General features: G+C 37.4%; 1 long non-coding RNA gene across 1 annotated transcript in view; it reads right to left on the reverse strand.

Annotated features, from left to right (window-relative positions):
* The window catches only part of LOC116664932, a 125,299-nt gene that overhangs the window by 531 nt on the left and 103,515 nt on the right, over window positions 1-21,253 (reverse strand). The window lies entirely within an intron of this gene.

Here is a 21,253-nt window from a genome sequence, read left to right on the forward strand (position 1 = left end):
AAATAGGCAAAGGTGACCCAGAGAAACTAGCCATAGTATAATGTCAGCTCCAAACGATATGTTGAAGGGGTCATGTTGAGACAGAGTCACTAAAAAGTCTCTGATGTGCTTCTGCAGACACATTTCACTCAGGGGTGGTTTGCTAACTCTCCAGACTCCAGAGGAAAGAAAAGTGGGTTGAGAGTCAGAAGGGAGTCAAATCTTATCTTTGCCTTTTCCTGAGTAATGTTGAGCTAATTACTTGGATTTTCTGTGCTTCAGAAAATCAATAAAAATGGAGAACATGACAAAAATAGGCAAAGAACTTGAATAGATATTTTTCCAAAGAAGATAGACAAACAGTCCTTAAGTACACAAAAATATATTCAACATCATTAGTCATTAGGAAAATGCAAATCAAAATCACAGTGAGATATCACTTCACACCTACTAGGATGGCAATAATTATAATATCAGTAAAAACAAAAACTAGAAAATCACAACTACTGATGAAAATGTGGAGAAATTGGAACCCTTGTGCACTGCTGATGAAAATGTAAAATGGTGCAGCCATTGTGAAAAATAGTCTGTTGTTTCTTCAAAAAGTTAAACAGAGATCTATAATATTACCCAGTAATACCACTTCTAGTTATATATCCAAAAGAACTGAAAACAGTGACTCACACAGATGTCTGTACATCAGTGTTCATAGCAGCATTATTCACAATATCCAAAAGGTGGAAACAACTTGGTGTCAATCAACAGATGATGGAATAAGCAAAATGTGATATATATAGACAATGGAATGCTATTCAGCCATAAAAAGGCATGGAATTTTGATATATGCTATAACATGGTGGTGTGATTAATGAAATAAGCCAGACACAGAATAGCAAATATTGCATGATTCCACCTATGTAGGGTACCTAGAATAGGCAAATTCATGGAGACAGAAAGTAGAATAGAGGTTACCAGGATCTGGGATAGGGAGAAGGAGAAGTGATTGGGTACAGAGTCTACGTTGGGGATAAATAATGGTGATGGTTACACAACATTGTGAGTGTACTTAATGCTCCTGAATTGTACACTTACAAATGATTAAAGTGATAAATGTATATTGTTATGTTATATTTTATGTATATTTTAACACAGTAAAAGCAATTTTTAAAAATAATAATCTTTGATATTCACTTCAATCCTTGGTTTTTGCCAAAGAGCCAACTTTTTAATTCTTATTTTGGGCTTTCGTTCTTATCATTAGGAAGGTGATTTCTAACTTGAAACTGACAGCAAAGCTGCCTGAAACAGCAGCTGTGATTCTGTGCTCCTCTCCAGGAACTGGAATCGTGTCTGTAGTTATAATTTCAGCACATGTGGACTGAGCCTGTAATACATGTATTATAGAGCAGAGCTACAATTCATCTTAATGATGGTATGTGAAAGAGCATCTCAGCAGGGCACCTTAATGAAATGACAATTGGTTGAAGACTTAGAAGATTAAAAATACCCAAGACTTTCAGAAGCCATATCTACTCTCATTTGGATCCTTTAAGGGATGGTGTAAAATAATCTTCTCTGCCAAATAACAAGAAAGCTTATAGCAAATAGAGTAAAAATCCCTTTTATGTATTTTTTAAGGATGCAGCCATTAAAAATGTCTAATCAGAAAAGCTAAAAATATGAACCAAATTCTCAAGTTTGAATCTATCACATAGACACCTGCTGGCAGAAATTACCTAATAAATGGACTAAAATATTTCAAAAAATATTTATATTCTTTTAAAATAAAAAAACTTATAATTCCCTCCCTGGAGCAGAAATCCTTGGTCAGACCATGTGTTAGACACAGTATGTACAGTCTTTCATTGAACTCTGAGACAAGTCTTACAAGGTGAGTGATGGCAAACCCATTTCGCTGATGAGGAAACTGAGGTTCAGAAACATTAAGTACATTAACTGGTGCTCAGAGTAGACAAGGCTTCACTGTATTTAAAGCATGACTATCATTTAATAGCAAAATTGTGGCCAGACTGTATGTCCCATTTTATAATCATCACATTAATCAATACTATAAAGAGAAAAATTAAAATCAGGCAAGCCTCCTTTTCTAGGTCCATTACAGAAAACAAAAGGCAACATATTTCATGACAAGAATTCTAAATTCTTTCCCTGGCTCCACCTCAGCCAAACTGGATAACTTAAGATAGCCATTCCCTGCTTCAGTTTGCCCAAGAAAAATACCATCGAGTACCCACTTATTCCAAGTACTGTGCTAACCATTTTCATATGCAATATCTCATTTAATTGATTCAACCTAATTTTTAAAACTACAGTGAGGTATCATGTCACACCAGTCAGAATGGCCATCATTCAAAAGTCCGCAAATGATAAATGCTGGAGAGGGTATGGAGAAAAGGGAACCCTCTTACACTGCTGGTGGGAATGTAGTTTGATGTAGCCATTATGGAAAACAGTATGGAGATTCCTCAAAAAACTAAAAATAGACTTACTATATGATCCAGCAATCCCAGTCCTGGGCATATATCCAGAGGAAACTTTAATTTGAAAAAATATATGCACCCCAATGTTCATAGCAGCATTATACAATAGCCAAGACATGGAAGCAACCTAAATGCTCATCAACAGATGACTGGAATACTACTCAGGCATAAAAAATGCCATTTGCAGCAACATAAATGGACCTGAAGAATGTCACTCTAAGTGAAGTAAGCCAGAAAGAGAAAGAAAAATACCATATGAGATCACTTACATATGGAATAAAAAAACAAAAAAAAAAAAGAACTTACCTGCAAAACAGAAACAGACTCACAGACATAGTAAACAATCTTATGGTTACCAGTGGAAAGGGAGTGGAAAGGGATAAATTTGGGAGTTTGAGATTTGCAAGTGTTAACCACTATATATAAAAATAGATAAAAAATAAATTTGTTCTGTATAGTACAGGGACTATATTTAATATCTTGTAATGTCCTTTAATGAAAATGAATATATGTGTATATATACATGACTGGGACATTATGCTGTATACCAGAAACTGACACATTATAACAGACTATACTGAAAGAAAGGAAGAAAGGAAGAAAGAAAACATAAATTCAAATATTTCGTGATCTCTAGGGAAGTGGGTTTCAAAATGCCCCCTGCTGAACCCAAGTTCTGGGAGGCACAGGGAGAAGGAAGGAGACATGAGCTAGAGTAGCTCTGGCTTCATGTGTTTGCATTTTGACTCTCCACATACAAGTTCTTTTGAGAAGGAATTCAGTTGAAAAAAAGTATGAAAACCACTGTTCTGGGGTATTTCCAGTGCAAGGGATGTTCAAAAAATTTTACCCCTCAAAGATATTTTTAAAATATTTTTAATTCACTTGAATTTTTGGAATAAACATACCATGAAAAGTCCAGTAAAATGAAAGAAAATGAAGAGGCACAGTTCTGCACATCTGGTTGGCTGGTGATAACTGGAGAAGCCTCTAACAGAAGACTCAGATGCCCCTCAACTCTATTATATTGCAAACGAGCTCAGATGACTTTGTATTTTAGTTACATGTCTATGCACCTGTCTTCTTCGTAAGACTTGGCTTTTGAAGGACCTGGTCATGTTGGACTTGTCTTTAATTTCTGGAACCAGCACAGTGATGGGCACATTGCTAAGTCCTAAGTGAATGTTTGTTCGACCAAATTGTGGAATGTCATGAAATAATTCTATATGGTCATACCTCTCTCTCAACATAGGATCCGAACAACATTAAATGCTGTAGCTGTGTTTCCACTTTGTTTGGAAGACTTACTTATTGGCCAGGTATGAACAAGTGTAACTTGTTTCTAGAAAGATACAGAGCTTTCTTTTTTTTTCCCTAAAAAGTTTCCCAGAAGGAAATATACTATAAATATGACAGTTTGTTTCCCTTTATTTCATAACTGTTAAAAAAAGAAATGACCATTACTCAATTTGAAGAGCTTAACTTCCTCATACATAAAAATTTGAGAAGAACTAATGCACACAAACCAAGTAATGCGTAATTGGACAACTGGTAATCTAGACACCTCAGGTAGGTTTATGGGAAACAAATCAACTTCATAATTTCAAGTGAAAGCCATGTGGGTCTAGGCAATTTCAGACATTGCAGGTCAAGTTTCAGATTTATACAGGCTCAAGACCCTGGATGTACAAGTCTCCCCCAAAGAAGAAAGGGACTACCACCAACAAATAAATTTAAGTAAATTTAAATAAAATTAGGCCATAGAAATCAAAACTAATGAGTTACCCATAGTTCTAGAAATATGACTACTTCATTTCTTACCCTTTAAATGTTTTTGAGCATCACAAAGCTAAAGTCAAAGTATCCCCAAAATGTACTTCTTTGAAAATAATGTTAATTAAAATTTACTATTAACTTATATGTTATAGGACTAGAATTGTCTAAAGCAGTAACCTAGAATTCTTATAAACAGCAATGGAGTCTGACCCTTTATGTAAAAAGAATCCTGGAGACTAGCAACAAATAAGTAAATAAATAACACAGAAGAGAAAGGATGGTCCCAATTTCTATTAGAAATATACTGTAAGTAGCACCCAGTAACTTGGGATTTCTGTAGCATGCTCCAGAATGTGTAACCCTCACACTCACTTTGGCTACTGCTCTCCACCTCTTTTCTAGCCTTTGTCTGTATTTTACTCATTTCTGGCTTCTTTCCCCACCCTCTCCCTTGTGTATTTTCCCTTCCATCTCTTGCTTGAGCTAACCCCTGTTCTGTATTTCTTCTCATTCATATCCCATCATGCAGTCAAAACACACACACACATACACACACACACACACACCAGTCAAACACTCCAAAGAGTACTACCATGCTCAAGATCATTCAGTCAATCTCAGTGCAAATTTTAGTATTTCTTCTCAGCATTAAAAAGCTGATTTCCCTGTGAAAGTCAGACAAGGATTTTAGTCCATGAATAAAATATGTAAAAGGTACACATGCCCAGATAGACTCAAAAACAAAAGCAGTACAACACACTTTTAAATTAGGCAATGAAGACACATATAGGAAATATTTTTTTTCTCCTTGTGAAAATAATGTATACTCTTTTGAAAATTTAGAAAATACAAAGAAGAAAATGAGAATCATCTGTAATACTGCCACAAAAGATAATCAATGTTCACCCTTTGCTATGTATATTTCTTTCTAATCTTTTTCTCATGTGTTCATATACATGTATAAAAATTCACATTAAAAATAAAAAAACTGGAAGCTTACTCTGTGTGATACAAACATGTACATACACATATATTTAATTATATATTAAAATATACAGTTAAAATTCTATAGACTAAGCACTCTTTAAACAGTCTAGAATAATCTGGCTTAACAGATAAGATTTTTTTTTTAATGAAAAACAAAATAAAGCACGCTTTCTAAGGAATTTTTCAATGTATCCTCAAAGTAAACATGTATTACTTGAATGGTTGGAAAGGTATATCATGGATCTAGAATGGTGTTGCTCATGAGATTAAGGCCATGAGTTCAACCTCTGATTGGACGAGTTCAGCATCACACATACAGAAGCTCTATTCCGTGGCCCCAGAATACTCCCCAACTCCAAACAGTGGCTTCCTGCCTAGACATCATTGCTTAAGAGATGTGTGGCAGGAGAATGTGCTTGGCTGGTGAAACCCAGCATTTCATAAGCCTATCTATATGAAGAAGGTAAGCTCTTCAGATTGAGTAATGGTGGCTTCTCGTTTTGTTAGTTATTAAATAAAGCAAGAGTTAAATTGTCATGTTTGTAGTCTATTTCCTTCCTTCTAGGTAATTTCAGGATACCGTAGGCCAAGTTTCAGATTTATACAGTCCGTTCCTTTAGAGTAACAACTTTTCCCATTCTGAAGAATTACTACTACACAGGGTGTACTTTAGCAAATGCTGGCCACAGTATTTAAACTTTCCAACATCATATCGTATGAGGAACTTTGTGATCTGAATTCATCAAATTTTAGAAATATAATGGGAAAAAGCATGAGTGATAGAACTAGATAAATTTGAGTTTGAATCCTTAACTTTTATAAACTTCACTTTTCTCTTCTATAAAAGAAATTAATAATAACACTTTGCATTTGGTTATGAGGATTAGATATAATGTGAATAAGATTTATCATTTATCAATTATTACTGTTGTTGCCTTTTTTTTTTTAAACTACGTTTACTGTATTCTCCCATATATTCCCTCTCCTCAAGCCCAATGATACCCAATAGGCCTCCTGGCAACCACAGACAAAATATACCACCCAGTTTTGACAAAAATGCAAATTTTGTTGTTGCTGCAATTGACAGTGTATGGTGTTTTGCCACTGCCTATCAGGTGAAGTGTTCAGCTGAGAGGATGTTGGGTGTCTTGTAATAAGTAGAGGTAAGTTTATTCTAAAGTGAGGCTATGGAAATATGGGGCGGTTCTGACTCATGAGCAGGGGAGTAAACTACTCGAATATAATCACGTAGCCGAAGAGTGACCGCCTGAGTAGTGTGATAAGGATGGGCACTTTTATATATGCTGGGAAATCTTCTTACAGTGCAGTGCCCATGGGGTTATGATTACTGCTGATTTGTTTAGTGTTGCCATAAGTCTTCTCACCTCCTAAACAGTGCTGCCCACAATTCTGGGATGCCAGCGCACCTGAGAATCATTGCCCTAGTCATGTCAAACCACATATGGTCCCCTGACACCCCAAGCTTGCCCATGCTTCCTTGACCTGGCAGAAAAAAACCAAAAAACAACAATAACTCTTCTCCTTGTCAGTCTAGAAAGCTCTACTTTCAGCACACTCTTTAAATGTTTGTTTACTGTCTAAAATCCAGGGTAGGAGTAAATTATAAATAGTAGCCTAGAAAATAGAAGACAAGATGAAAAGATAATAATGCTATAGGAAATTTAGAAATAATAGGGAACTTGGTGAATACAAAAGTAGATTTTCAAAATATGAGCATCTAGAGCCAATATGGTTCTCTGTGACAGAATTTACACGTATTACTGCTCTCCACGCACTGCTGTTGGGGGATAATTAATGATATTATACACAAGAAGTGTCATGACACTTAAGCGTATGTCCCAGAAGGGACTGGCTCTTCCCTTTAATGGCTGGGGAATATAACCCTAGCCTGGGGAACATGAATACAGGCCAAGTTGTTTAGTTACTCTGAATTAATAATTTCAAGGTGGAACTCAGGAATCTACCTTTTATATAAGGCCACTAATTTATTCTGATGCACATCGTCCACAAATTACACTTTGAGAAACAAATCTAAGTTATTTTCTAGTCATTAATTTTTTTTTTATTTTAAAGGTATAACTGAATCATAAAACACAGTTTTAAAACTTGGAGGAAAAAAAACTATGCACACACACAAACACCTATGTTTCTAACACTAGGAAGTAGAATCATGACTCCTACACATTCTAGCACCCTCTCTCAACAAATGGAAATAAAATCTACCATTATGGACTGAATTGTGTCACCCCTGAAATTCATACACTATAGACCTAAATCTCAATATGACTGTGTTGGAGATAGGGTCTTTGAAGAGGTAATTATGGTTAAAAGAGGTCAGAAGTGTGGTCTCTAATCCAACAGAACTGATGTTCTTATAAGAAGAGGCAGAGACACCACCTACACACAGAGGAAAGTCCATGTAAGGATACAGCGAGAAGGCAGCCATCTGCAAGCCAGGAAGAAAGCATCACCAGAAATTAACCTTATTGTCACCTTGATCTTAGACTTCCAACCTCCAGAACTGTGAAAAAATTAATTTCTGTGTTTTAAACCACCCAATCTATGGTATTAATATATCTCCTATTCTAAAAACTAAGAATATACCAATGACCAGAGACATTGTCTATTAATGGGAATTACTGATATGGACAGAAAATTTCTCATAAAAAGATGTTTCCACAAGTCTTTACCCATGGAGAACTTTTTAAATGAGGCTTTATATTTACATACATTAAAAATTATAGATAAAAAGTATAATTTTTTAAAGAATTAAACAAACTAAAGAATGAAGTTTTCTTAGATCCCTCAGAGAAGTGAGGTCACAGGGAAAACCCTTGTCCCAAGGGTTTTAGAGAGACAGACAAAAGGATACAGAGAATCACATCTTACTGGAGTAGAAACCTACAAGCAGAAACCACTGTAAGAACCAGTGCTGAGGTAGGAAAACCTGAAATGTAACTGATTGATGAATTGCTGGAGGCTCAGTATGAACAAATCTGACAGTTAAAAACTCCAGGCGAGTCCCAGTCATAAGGCAGGTCCCACACTTCTGCAGCTTTTACCTCCCAGAGCTCTACCAGGTTCTCACAAATATTAGAGAACAATATTCAATACCTTGTAATAGCCTATAATAAAAAGAATATGAAAAGAAATATATATATATACACACACACAATTGAATCACTATGCTGTACACCAGAAACTAACACAATATTGTAAACTGACTATACTTTAATTTAAAAAAAAAGAAATACTCTTCTCAATAACTCCTGCTCTCAGGAGAAACTATTTTATCAGAGCCCAGTGGATCGGGATTTTATTAGAGCCTAACCAACGTGAGGGAAGGGAAATACCTAACTCTAGCATCCTCTAGCCATTCTGTCCTTCTTAAACAGGGAAGAATACTGAGAAGTCCTCGTGAAGTTCACAGCCCAGAGGCACAGGCTCACTAAGAGGCTGAGATTTAACCATAGGACCATGCAATGCTTCCCCTCTCCCCTCCTCTCACCTCACCACCATACCTCACTACCACATCACTGAAGACCTATCTAGTTCTTTTATCCAGTATATCATGCTTAGCATTCAACAAAAAATTACAAGGTGTACTAAAAGGCAAAAAACAGTTTATAGAGACAGAGTAATCATTAGAACTAGACTCAGATATGGCAAGAATGTTGCAAGTATCCGGCTGGGAATTAAAACAACTGTGATTAATAGGCTAAGGGGTCTAACAGATAAAGCAGACAGCAGGTAGGAACATATGGGTATTGTAAGCAGAGAGATGGAAATTCTAAGAAAATAAATGCTAGGTCAAAAACACTGTAAGAAAAATGAAGAATGCCTTTGATGGGCCGACTAGCAGACTGGACACAGCCGAGGAAAAGATCTCTGAACTTGGGGATAGTCAACGGAAACTTTTAAAACTGAAAAGCAGAGAGAAAAAAGGCTGAAAAAATGAAACAGAATATCCAATGATTGTGGGATAATCATAAAAGGGGTAATATATGCATGATGGAAATACCAAAAGGAGAAGAAAAAGAGAAAGAAACAGAAGAAATATTTGAAGCAATAATAACTGACAATTTCCCTAAATTAATGTCAGACACCAATGCACAGATTGAAGAAGTTCAGAGAACACTAAGAAAGATAAAAGGAAAAAAAAAGACATGTGGGTCTATCAGATTCAAACTGTAGAAAATCAAAGACAAAGAAAAAATCTTAAAAAAAAACCCCAAAGGAAAAAATATCTTAGCTATAGAGAAGCAAAGATAAGGACTACATCCAACTTCTCAGAAACCGTGTAAGCAAAAAGAGAGTGAAGTGAAATATTTGAAGTGTTAAGAGGAAAAAAAACCCCACCAACCAAGAATTCTGTATCCTGTGATATTATCCTTCAAAAGTGAAGGAGAAATAAGACTTTCTCAGACAAACAAAATTGAAGGAATTTGTTGCCAGTAGACTTCTCTTGCAAGAAATGTTAAAAATTACTTAGAGAGAAAGAGAATGATACAGGTCAGAAACTTGGATCTGTATTTTTAAAAAGAGGGAGAACATTAGAGAAGGAAAAAGTGAAGATAAAATAAAAACTTTTATTTGTTGTTATTAATTGATCTAACAGATAAGAGTATGCTCAAAATAATAATAGTAATATGTATTTGATGATTATAGCTTATGTATGAATGAAATGAGTAACAACATTAGGAATATTTTGTCATTATAAGGTACTTTAAAGCAGGGTAGTATTATTTGAAAGTTGACTCAGATTAGTTGTAAATGTATATTGTAAACTCTAGGGGAACCACTAAAAAAGTAAAAAAGAAGTAGAATTGCTATACTAAAAAAAAGAGAGAAAAACAAGCACATAAAATGCTGTTAAAGCCACACAAGACAGAAAAGAGTAGAAGACTAAAACAGGAACAAAAAGGAGGCTTAGAGATTATCATATGAAGTGAAGTAAGTCAGACAGAGAAAGACTAATATCATATGAAGTCCCTTAAATGGACATAGAAAACAAACTGTGGTTACCAGGAGAGAAAAGGGGGAGGGACAGATTAGGAATTTGGGATTGATAGATACACATTACTGTATATAAAATAAATAAATAGCAAGGACCTCCTGCATAGCACAGGGAACTACATTCAATTTCTTGGAATGAGCTGTAATGGAAAAGAATCTGAAATACATAAATGTAAAAGAAAAAGAGGGCAATGATTACAAATCGACTATACTTCAATTTAAAAATACTTTGGCAAAAAAGGGCAGTGGACAAAAAACAGTAATAAATATGGTAAATGTTAATCTCACTAGCAGTTTTATTCATAATTGCCAAAACTTGGAAGCAACCAAGATATCCTTCAGTAGGTTAATAGAAAATAAACTGTGGTACATCCAGACAATGGAATATTATTCAGCACTTAAAAATGAGCTACCAAGCCATGAAAAGACATGGAGAAACATTAAATGCATATTATTAATTGAAACGAGCCAATCTGAAAAGGCTACATATTATATCATTCCCACTACATGATATTCTGAAAAGACAAAACTATCGAGACAGTAAAAAGAACACTGGTTTCCAGAGGTTAGAGGAAAGGGAGGAACGAATGGAAGAACACAGAGGATTTTTAGAGCAGTGAAAATGCTCTGTATTTCAGGGAGTGCCACTGGAGAGAGATCTGCAAGTCTTTTGCAAATTCAGGTTTAATACACAGAAGAGCTTGGGTTAGAGACAGTCATATGCCAGAGCCTATTTCAAACTTGCTAGATTTGGTTGTTAAATATGGAGGAATTTTGTGTGCTGATGGTTAAAATATTGTAACTTAAAACCAGCCAACGTGGGAGTATTTATACCATAAATATTAGCAAAGGCTACAAATCAGATTTGTTTTTTAACCTCTTCAAGTAGTCTACCAGCACATCTCTGGTTAGAGACAAAATTTGAGAGCTATAAAAAAAAACCAGTAATGAGTGTGATTATATTTTCTGTGGAATTATGTACTTTGAGGTATATCAATATAAAGTAGGCACATTCGTGAACTCATTTTAATTCACACAATAGGGGCAATTAGTTAGCATTTGAAGCAACTTAATCATGAATGTATACTCAAGTGATGGTTATAATTTGTATACGAACTCTGCACCAGAAGTTTATTAGCCTAAGAAATGTTAGAAATAACTCTTGTTGGTGGTAGTGGTGGTGATATGGGTGGTATTGAAGACATGTGGCAGATTAGAACAGGTTATAAAAACCCAGAGAGCACCAAAAGCCAAACACTGAACTACCCAGTAAGACCAGAGTTCCATTTGGTCCATTTCCCCCCCATTGCTATCAAAGAAACCAATTACAAAGCTGGTGGTTCTTACCCAGAGAATTTTCTTGTCTCCATCTTGGGGCGAACCTTCCATGCAAAGTATTCGTTAGAGTGTTTAAGGATAGAAAGCAGAGATGTTATCATCTTATAATAACAAGGTTTTTAAACTGTTTTTGTGCCTTCTTGATAATAAGTAGATATATATTTGGCATCGGACTAATATTTGCTTTTATTATACTATGCCATGACATGGTAGCAATGATATGGGGGAGGCACCTTCGAGACACCAACAGCTGCCAACTTTCGCCAAAAGAATCTGGCAGTTTCTGAACTGCCATTTTGACTAGGGTCAGTTTGTGATGGAATTAAATAAGGGTTGATGAAGAAATCAGGGCTTCAGCCCCTTACTTCTGGGTTGATGCCAAGTCCTCTCCAAAGATATTTGTTTCCATGATGCCTTGTCTTTATTTACATATCATTTTAAGATTAATCTTTTAATCTTGGTATTCCTCCGCTCTACAACTTTCCATGATATTCTATTAACCAAAAAATTACATCTCTTAATAAGGTATTTGGAATCATTCATAACCTGGTTCCAGCTTAAAACTCTACCTAAATGTCTCACTTTTCCTGGATTCTAGCCAGACTGCTTTAGACAGTCTTTGAAACAAATATGTGTTCCTTTGTAAGTAATGGACTGTTTTTACAGTGCTTTACTTGAAGATTCTCAGAGTGTTGTCCCAGGACCAGAAGCATCAGCATCATCTGGGAATTCATTAGACATGCAAACTTTTGGGTCCCCTTCCAGACCTGCTGAATCCTAGACCTAGAGGGTGGGCCCAGGACTCTGCATTTTTAAAGCCCTTTAGGTGATTCAGATGCATGTCTTGAGAACCACTGGTCCGTTCTGCATATTCTCTGTTGAGCCCCTTGACCATTAGGGTTTAAGTCCCAGATCCAACCCAGCCTCCCTGTGAAGTCTCTATCTTCTGAAAATCTGAAGTACTCGTTGTTTGTACCACATATTCATCTTTTACTGTTCTGTCCTTCCACCTTTTATAGGCATACAGGTCTAATACTCATCTAGACTTTAACACAACAAAGAAAAATTTTCTGTATCTCCCTTAGCACCTAGCGAAGTATTTATTGTTGAGTAAGTAGAGGAAAATGGACTTTGATGAGGTGTCTAGTACAGGCCCTGATCCCTGCAAGGGAAGTGGAATGAATGCTGTGCTACACCACCCAGATCCCCCTACGAGATAGAGACACTCCTTACCCTGCCTTCCTGGGCTCAGCCTCTCCCTAGGACCTTCCCACAGCCAAAGAGCACCATGTCCAACTTCACACCCTTCCTCCAGGGGAAGTCCAGTGACTGCTCATAAAAGGTTAAAAAGGATAGGCCCCTCAAAGTGGGACAATTCTGCAGTGCTATCCTAGGTCCAGAGCTCTCCACCGGATAGGCTGAACCCTCGGCCACGACTGCCTTGTGGTTTAACTCCTCCTCTTCCCCTTCCCACGTCCTTCTCCCCTCACAGCTGTTATTCCTGACAGCATTCCCCAGTAAACCTTCATATAAATCTGAAAGTCTCAGAGCCTGATTTCTGGGAAACCTGACCTATGACAGAAAGCTAGAGGGCTCCTGGACACTGATTGCTTTCTGCCCACTCAATGATGCAGTTTGATTCAAGAACCAAGAAGGCATGATGGAGGTATGAAAACCTTCCCTTAAATGGAAGCCCATCGATTGTTAGCATAAATTCTTTCAAAGTAGTAATCTAATCTTGGGTATAAAAGAACAGTGACACAGAAGAAATTTGGCCTTTCCATCCCTGCAGGACCCCACTTTGTACCTATAGCATCCTAGGCAGCTAATTTCTTCCATTAGAGATGCTGAGGCCTGAGAACACCATACTGGGAAACAATGCATCTGCTCCTGCTCTGGAGAAGTCCCCCACTTTGACTCAGTTCCTGTCACCTTGCCTGCTTTAATCTAAAGGGTGCTGTGTTCTTTGTCACATTCTGTATCCTCCTGAAATTCTCTAGTTCCTACACTGAGCATCTACATTTTTAAGACAGAGGCTATGGCCCCACCCTTTATTCTGTTTAGGCAGATGTATGTGAAAAACTAGGTTGAATAGAATGTTTGTACAGAATCAGTAGATGCTACCTATACAATGTGATTTGACATGTGTTAGGGTGGTGACTCTCTCATTTTTCTGATAAGAACTTTGAAATCCAATCATACCACCACTTAATATTTCCTCCTTCAATAACAGAGTGCTTATGGAAGTGCCTGGTACAAGAGAGGGCCTCAACAGATGATTGCTTTCAAGTTTAACTTATTAGATTTCTAATATAAATTTTCCCTCTGTGGTTTCCTCCTGAGGTTCAAACACCTTATGTGCTTATTAGATAAAACTTCTCCAGGACTGAGTTGTAAGGTTAGTTTCAAGGTGTGGTCAATTGAGTACCGAGGTGGTGGAATGAGATGCAAATCTGAAACATGTGGGCAGGAGGTGGGGAGAAAGTTTGCTTAAAAAGAGAGGTAGGATCAATCCAAAGTAAAACTTTGTACTCTTCACAATTTTGCTGCATCATAAGGTAATACCAAATTTTTCAAATGAGGTTCCACATTGAGGGGAAACCATAGTAGGTATATTCTTACTGCTGTGGGCCACGCTGAGAACCATCACTTAGAACGCAGGTTCCAATAAGAATATTCTGCAATTATAGTTGAGCCTCACTAGCCACAGATTCTATATTTGTGAATATTCCTACTCTCTAAAATTTATTTGTAACCCCCAAATCAATATTCCTGCTGCTTTTGTGGTCATTCATAGACCATGTGTGTGTGCAGAGAAGCAAAAAATGTTTGCTTTTTCCCAGTGCACACTCCCCAGTGAGTTTGACCAAGGCAACAACTCTGTGTTCTTATTTCAGTTCTCCTACTCTTAAAGTCCTATTTGCAATCTATTTTGTGCTAAATTTTTGTGTTTTTGTTAGTGATCTCACTGTTGAAAGTGGTTCCTAAGCACAGTGCTGATGTGCTGTCTAGTGTTCCTCAGCACAAGAAGGCTGTGATGTGACTGCAGGAAAAAATATGTGTATTCGAGATGCTTCATTCAGACATGAGTTACAGTGCTATTGGTGTGAATTCAATGTTAATGAATCGGCAATACATATTAAATATGTCTTTAAACAGAAACACACATTAAACGAGGTTGTTAACCTATATTGACAAGTTGACAAAGAAGCTGTGACCAGACTCTTGCAGGAAACAAATCCTGTATTTCCTCCAGCAGCAAAGTTTCAGTATTTGTTAATTCTGGTTCCAGGTGACATTATAGAACATAACTATCGTAAATAATGGGAACTGACTGTATTTCCTCAGACAGCCTCTCTATGTCCCTACAGAGTTCACACACACACAAAATTGTTTTGAATGTTCCTGAGAGCCTGCAGCTCCTTTGAGAGCCTACTAGGCTTAGAGTCTTACTTTTTCAGATTTAAGAAGCTGCTATGAACAGAATTGTGCCCCCCAATCCCAGTCCACATGTTGAAGCCCTAACCCCCAATAAGGTAGTATTTGAAGATGGGATCTTTGTAAGGTAATTAAATTTAGAGGAGGTCTAAATCCCGAATGATGGGATTAATGCCCTTATAAGAGAAGACACCAGAACGCGTGCTTCCTAGCTTTCTCTCCATGTGAATGCACTGGGGAAAGACCGTGTGAGGACACAGTGAGAAGGAGAGAACTCTTACCAGACACCAGCCCTGCCAGCACCTTGGCTTTGGATTTCCAGTCTCTGGAACTGCAGGAAATATATTCCTGTTGTTTAAGCCACCCAGTCTGTGGTATTTTATTTTGGAACCTGAGCTGACTAAGAGAGAAGCATCTATACAAGAAGCTCTGAAGTCATGTCTCTGTTATTCTATTATTTCAGTAAAAGTGTGTGCATTTGCCTCTACCCCCTTTCGTGCTCAGGGCTTAGACGAGGTCACCCTGGTAACAATCCAAGTCTGACTAACAAGTAACTGTGTCAAGACCACGACATAAGCATGAAATGAGCCCCCCAGGTCAGGAGGCAAGGGAGCCAGGAGGAAACGAGTTAAGAGGTGAGGATAAGAAAGAGTGCAGGTCTTGAAGATGCTAGTTTCCCAGCTTTCCTCCAGTGGAGAATGCTGAGGTGGTTTAAAGGCACAGAACAAACAAGCCACAATGCTGGGCTAGGATTTAAAGAGGAGTTTCTAGGGGTGTGATGACCATCTCTTCATCCCAAAGAAAACCCTCTTCACATTTCCACTGACTTAGACTGAAATTATCCACTCAACAAGACAGAGGCACAGCTTTTTTTTCAAATAATCTTTTTTTCTGATTATAAAAATTATATGCAATTATTTTGAAAATTCAAGCAATACAGAGAATTACAGAGGTAATCACTACAAATTTCATCCATAAGAGATGTATTTTGTTGGCATATTAGTGGCCATTCTTCTAGATAACCTCAATGATATATCCTAGGTATAGACAGTTATAGAGCAAGATAAACATTTTAAACATATGCATAAGTTCCAATGGCATTTATGAATCACTATTTTTAATTGCCTATGGAAAAACAATTTTTCCCATAAACAAAACTATAGTAAATAACCATTTTGTACATCTAGGCACACTTGTTAAATTACCTTTTCTGATTAAATTCCCCAAAGAACCACTTCTGAATCAAAGTGAACACACATTTAAATGTTAGATTGATATTGAGAAAAACAATCCTTTTACAAGCCTGTCAAATGGTATTAAGAAAATTTAACCCAGTGCAGTTAAAAAGTTTAAACAAATGGATTTTCCCACACTCCTCACCTGTTTGGGTTTTCTGGCCAGTATGAAGTCTCTGATGTTGGCTGTGGCATGAAATCGACTACCACTTACATAACAAGTAAATTTATCTTCACAACGCATGTGTCAATATTCTGAAAGTCCTGACTTCCTACCAAAGGCTTATTCAATTATCAAAGTCAAGTTAATGCAGAAGCTGTGAATGCGGAAATACCAGTAGCAATCTGAAAATAGCCTCACAGGAGATGCCTTAGCCTCTTCTAAACTGTCTCTACTTACAATTGCTTGTGAATATAATACGTACCTTATTCAACTGGGCCTGCTGTAACAAGGTACCAGAGACTACGTGGCTTAAACAGCAAATACTTATTTCTAATGTTTCTGGAAGCTGGGCAGTCCAAGATCAAGGTGTCAGTAAATCCAGTGTCTGGTGTGTCCAAGATCAAAAAACACGGCCAGATCCAGTGTCATTCCCAGATGGCCATGTTCTCTTTGTATCTTCACAACAGAGGGAGGGCTGGCTCCCCACCTCTTCTTATATGGACACTAATCTTATCATGGGGGTTCCACTCTCATAAATTAACTAACTCCCAAAGGCCCCAATACCATCACATTAGGGGTTTAACATACAAATCTTGGGGAGTGCGACACAAAAATTTGGTCCATAACAATATGTTCCGAATATTTGCTTTATGCAATTAAAGTTTTAAAATTTGTGAATTGCCCCGATCTTCCTTTTTCAACATCTTACCAGACATTTCTACCTGGATGTTCTACAGACTCTTTAGACCCAATCAAAAATAGGAATAATTATAAATAATATTATTTGAGTGCATGGTATACATCAGGAGCTGCCACAAAAACACATTATCACTTAAATTCACAGTGGTTCTGCATGGTAAGAATTATTATCCCATTTTTATAACCCTCAGCCAACTGGGCCTCCATATGGATACAAAATAGCTATTCAATTATCTCATCCAAGTTATTCCCTTCAGAAAAATCCCTGAAGTATTCAGGTCTAAGAAACAAATGGAAATTTTTAAAATACAAGTGATCACTTCCAGTCATTTTCAGATGTCCATCAGCTCTCTGAAAGCAGTGTCCTTGGTAAAGATTTACAACAGTGTCATAGTGATGGGGCGGGGGTGAGGGGTCACATAGGAAACATATTACCTCAGTACCTGGTTTCCTCTTAAATTTAATCCTTAAATAATTATATATTATTTACAAATTTCAAGATGTTATCTCACTGTATCATGGTCTCCATAATAAGTAAAGACTAATGTTTAAAAGAAGATGAATAAGACAAATAATTTCAAGGCCAAGTATGTGTCACTTGTAGATTAAATTTGCAAATCTATTCATTTAGTATGCTCAACTGGGAAGACGGGAGATACAGAGTTAGTCCCCTAAGTGACCTTTTCCTGAGAAATAATTAATTGGCATGTGCTGGGCTTTGTTAAAGAAAGAAAACACCCTTCATGAATATGAATTTAATGTCTTTTGAAGCAAAGAGATCTAGGTTTTTTCTAACCATCTCTTCATTCTTTTTGGACCTTGTATTTTTGAGAAACCTAACAGAATTCTATATAGTCCGTATGGTTTTCACAAACAAATAAAAAGCTTCTGGAACTAGTCTCCTATTCGTGGTTTTCCATGAACAATTACTGGAGATGTGACCACAGTGTATAACTCATGAACAAGGTATTCAGAATGTGTCAGAAATGAGCAATGTCTGAAAAACACTTGATTCACCGTCTCCATTCATAGAAGCCAAAGACAGAGGTACAGACAAAACTAAATGTTCAGTTTCTATAGCAGAGGGAAACATAAAGTGCTATGATATTGATATTTAATTGGTAATACAAATAAGGAGGAGGGGATATCGCACCTGCCCTGCCCTCCCCTTCCTCTCTTCCTGGGGAGCAAAATGCAAAACTGAAAAGTGTGTGTGTGTGTGCGCGCGCACGCACTCATGCACGTGTGTTTTATTAGGATACTTAGAAGAGCAATTGTTTCTTGAAACACTGTGGGGAAGTCTTATTGTGCTAGACATTTTAAAACTTAGGAAGTCTACAAAAACAACTTTTAAGATGTGCAGAAAAAAAGCCTTAGGTGAGAAAGAAAGAGAAAGAGATAGAAGGGGAAGGGGAGGAAGAGAAAAGGAGAAATAGAAGAAAGTAAATCTTCATGGAGTTTATTATGTAAAGCAAAATGCTTGTTAGTTATTATTTGCCCAAACTATTCAAGACAAATGAGTCTATCTCCTGATTGGGGGGGGGGGGGTTACAGAGAAGAAAAAGGAGAGAGAGATTGAGAGAGAGAGAGAGGACGGCTCCGTTTATTTTAAAGTTAATCAGTATCCATGGTGATGTATTTCTCCAAAATAATAAAACAGATTAAGCAGGAGCCAAGAGAGAAAACGGGGCAGCCATTGTAACCCCCAATTCAGATGAAATATACATAACATCAGAAAGGGCCGCTGGCAAGTAGCCACAGGAAGAGCACCTGGAAGATTAAAGCTGTGGCCATAACATTAACAAAGTACAGACCACACTGAATTAATGAGCACTGGAGATAGACATTCAGTGGAGTCTTAATTTATTTTCCTTTTCTAGCTCATCCTTTAAGAAAATGACAGTGTCTTCTTATCGATTTTACACTCAGAGATCAATCAGAATTGCCCTGACTCAGAGAAAATTTACAGCAGTCTCTGACACCGCCCCGAGCACGGGGGCCCAAACAGACATTACAAGGAAGCAATAGATCATGTTTGTATGTAGAGCTTGACATGCTTAAAAATAAGCTAATCTGTAGTGGAATTTCCTTCTTTTTGACAAGTTGCTCTGCCCAGCTCTTCGGCCCCTTGTTATGAATTTCTCTCTGGGCTCCACTATTAATTATAACATGAGAAAAGGATTCATGTATTTAGGCCCCGAGGGAGGTCATCTGATCTGCAGTTTTAGATAAAATATAAACTAACAGATCACTCCTACTTAAACAATGTGAAATGTCACTCGGAGGCACTCCATAGGGGAAAAAAAAAAAGCTAGAGGTGTTCCGTCAAGAGCTATGATCAATTCTGACAACCCAACAATATCAGGGCTAAATGATGGGCCTGTACATTCCTAAACAGCCCCCGGTGGAAATTGCTGTATCCGGAAGCTCTTTTGTGCAAGTAACTAGCTGTATTAAATGCAATAATTACAGAAAAGACACTGACTGTGGCGCTCAGGCAGTTGTTGGCTAAGCTGCCTAGTTTCTACAGCACTATTTATCTTGTAACAGGGGCCGCATATGCTCTGACTTGACACACTGAAGAGAAAGTCTATGGAGTTTCCCCTTCGAAGCCCACGAGAGGCTCTGGCTCACAGTGTGACAGTGGAGAGAATTATTCTGGGAGGCATTTGCTCAACAGGGACAGAGGGAAAACATGAAAACAGTTCCTTGGGGGAAAAGTATTTTATGAGTGGATCTGGCTGGAATGGGGCTGTATCTGCCAACCACTCAACTCCAGGGAAAGCCTTTCCTGGATCAATGAAAGATCTGCTTCCGTACAAGGCATGTGGTATCTAAACCTCAGCAGATGCAGACACTGAATAAAAGAAAATAGAATAGGTCCAGCGATACATTTTCTTTATGACTAATTGACCAACAATATATAATAGGATGATGATATTCTATGTTGCTACCATAAAGGAAATGAAACCATTTAGGTACCAGATTGTCCATCTTAACAAAAAAAGTGATTTGGAGCAGTATGGGAGATCTTGAAATCACTGATTGACGTATTTGACTATGTCACAACAGAACCACAACTAACTTTAAAATGTATATGAAGAGCAACACATTCTCTCCTATAAGGAGGAATGCCATAATCCCTAGAGTTTAATTCTTGAAGTTATCTTTTTTTAAACCTGCACACTAGAATGTATCAATCTTAGAAATGGTTAAGAAGGTAAGTTCACAAAGGATATCTCTAACCTCCTATAAGAGAAAATACCATTGGATTAAGGTTCAAGATATTTCAAGGATAAGGTTTTTATTTTGTTTTGTTTTTACCATAAAATACCCACACATGGGCCTTGACATTTTATTTTGCCAGGAGATAATAAATATCTATAAAATGATATTCAAGAGCAGCAAATACAATTTAAAAGTATTTACTGAAAAACTCCTGTGTGCCAAGCTCTGATAGGCTCTGAGGAAACAGATGAGGAAGTTACGGCCACTTCCTTAGCTGAATATAAGTGGAAGAAAGAGACATGTCAACAATTATTTTAATATTTTGTAATAAGCTTTCCATAAAAGTGTGCAGTGCTATATAAACACAATTGAGAGGGATCAAAACTGCCTAGAGAAGAAAGAGGCTTTCAAGAAAATGACAAAGAGAAAATAGCACTTCATTTGGACCCTGAAAGAGGAGCAGAAATTTTCCAGTGACCTGGGAGAACAAGGAAGAAAGGTGTGGTTGTCACTGGGGGCAGCATGAACAAAGAGAGGTAGGAGGGTGTGAGTGTGTCCAGGTCCCACAACAGGAAGTACTGAGGGAGGCCAACACAAAGAGGGATGGCAGAGGAACAGCTAGAACGAAGGGTAGCTCAGTTCATAGGTCTCCTGGAACACAGGCAACAAGGAAGCTCTGTGTGTGTGTGTGTGTGTGTGTACGTGCATATATGCACATGCACATACATACATGCACATGCGCACACATACACAGAACCCGTTTAGCAGGAACTGAGCATGACTGTTTCCCAGAATAATAACTCCAGCAAAAGCATCAAAACTGGATGGCTCCATTAGGCAACTCACTGAAGAGGCAACAAGGACACGGTTGA

The sequence above is a fragment of the Camelus ferus genome, chromosome 7 (genome assembly GCF_009834535.1).
Source record: "Camelus ferus isolate YT-003-E chromosome 7, BCGSAC_Cfer_1.0, whole genome shotgun sequence".
Lineage (NCBI taxonomy): Eukaryota > Metazoa > Chordata > Mammalia > Artiodactyla > Camelidae > Camelus > Camelus ferus.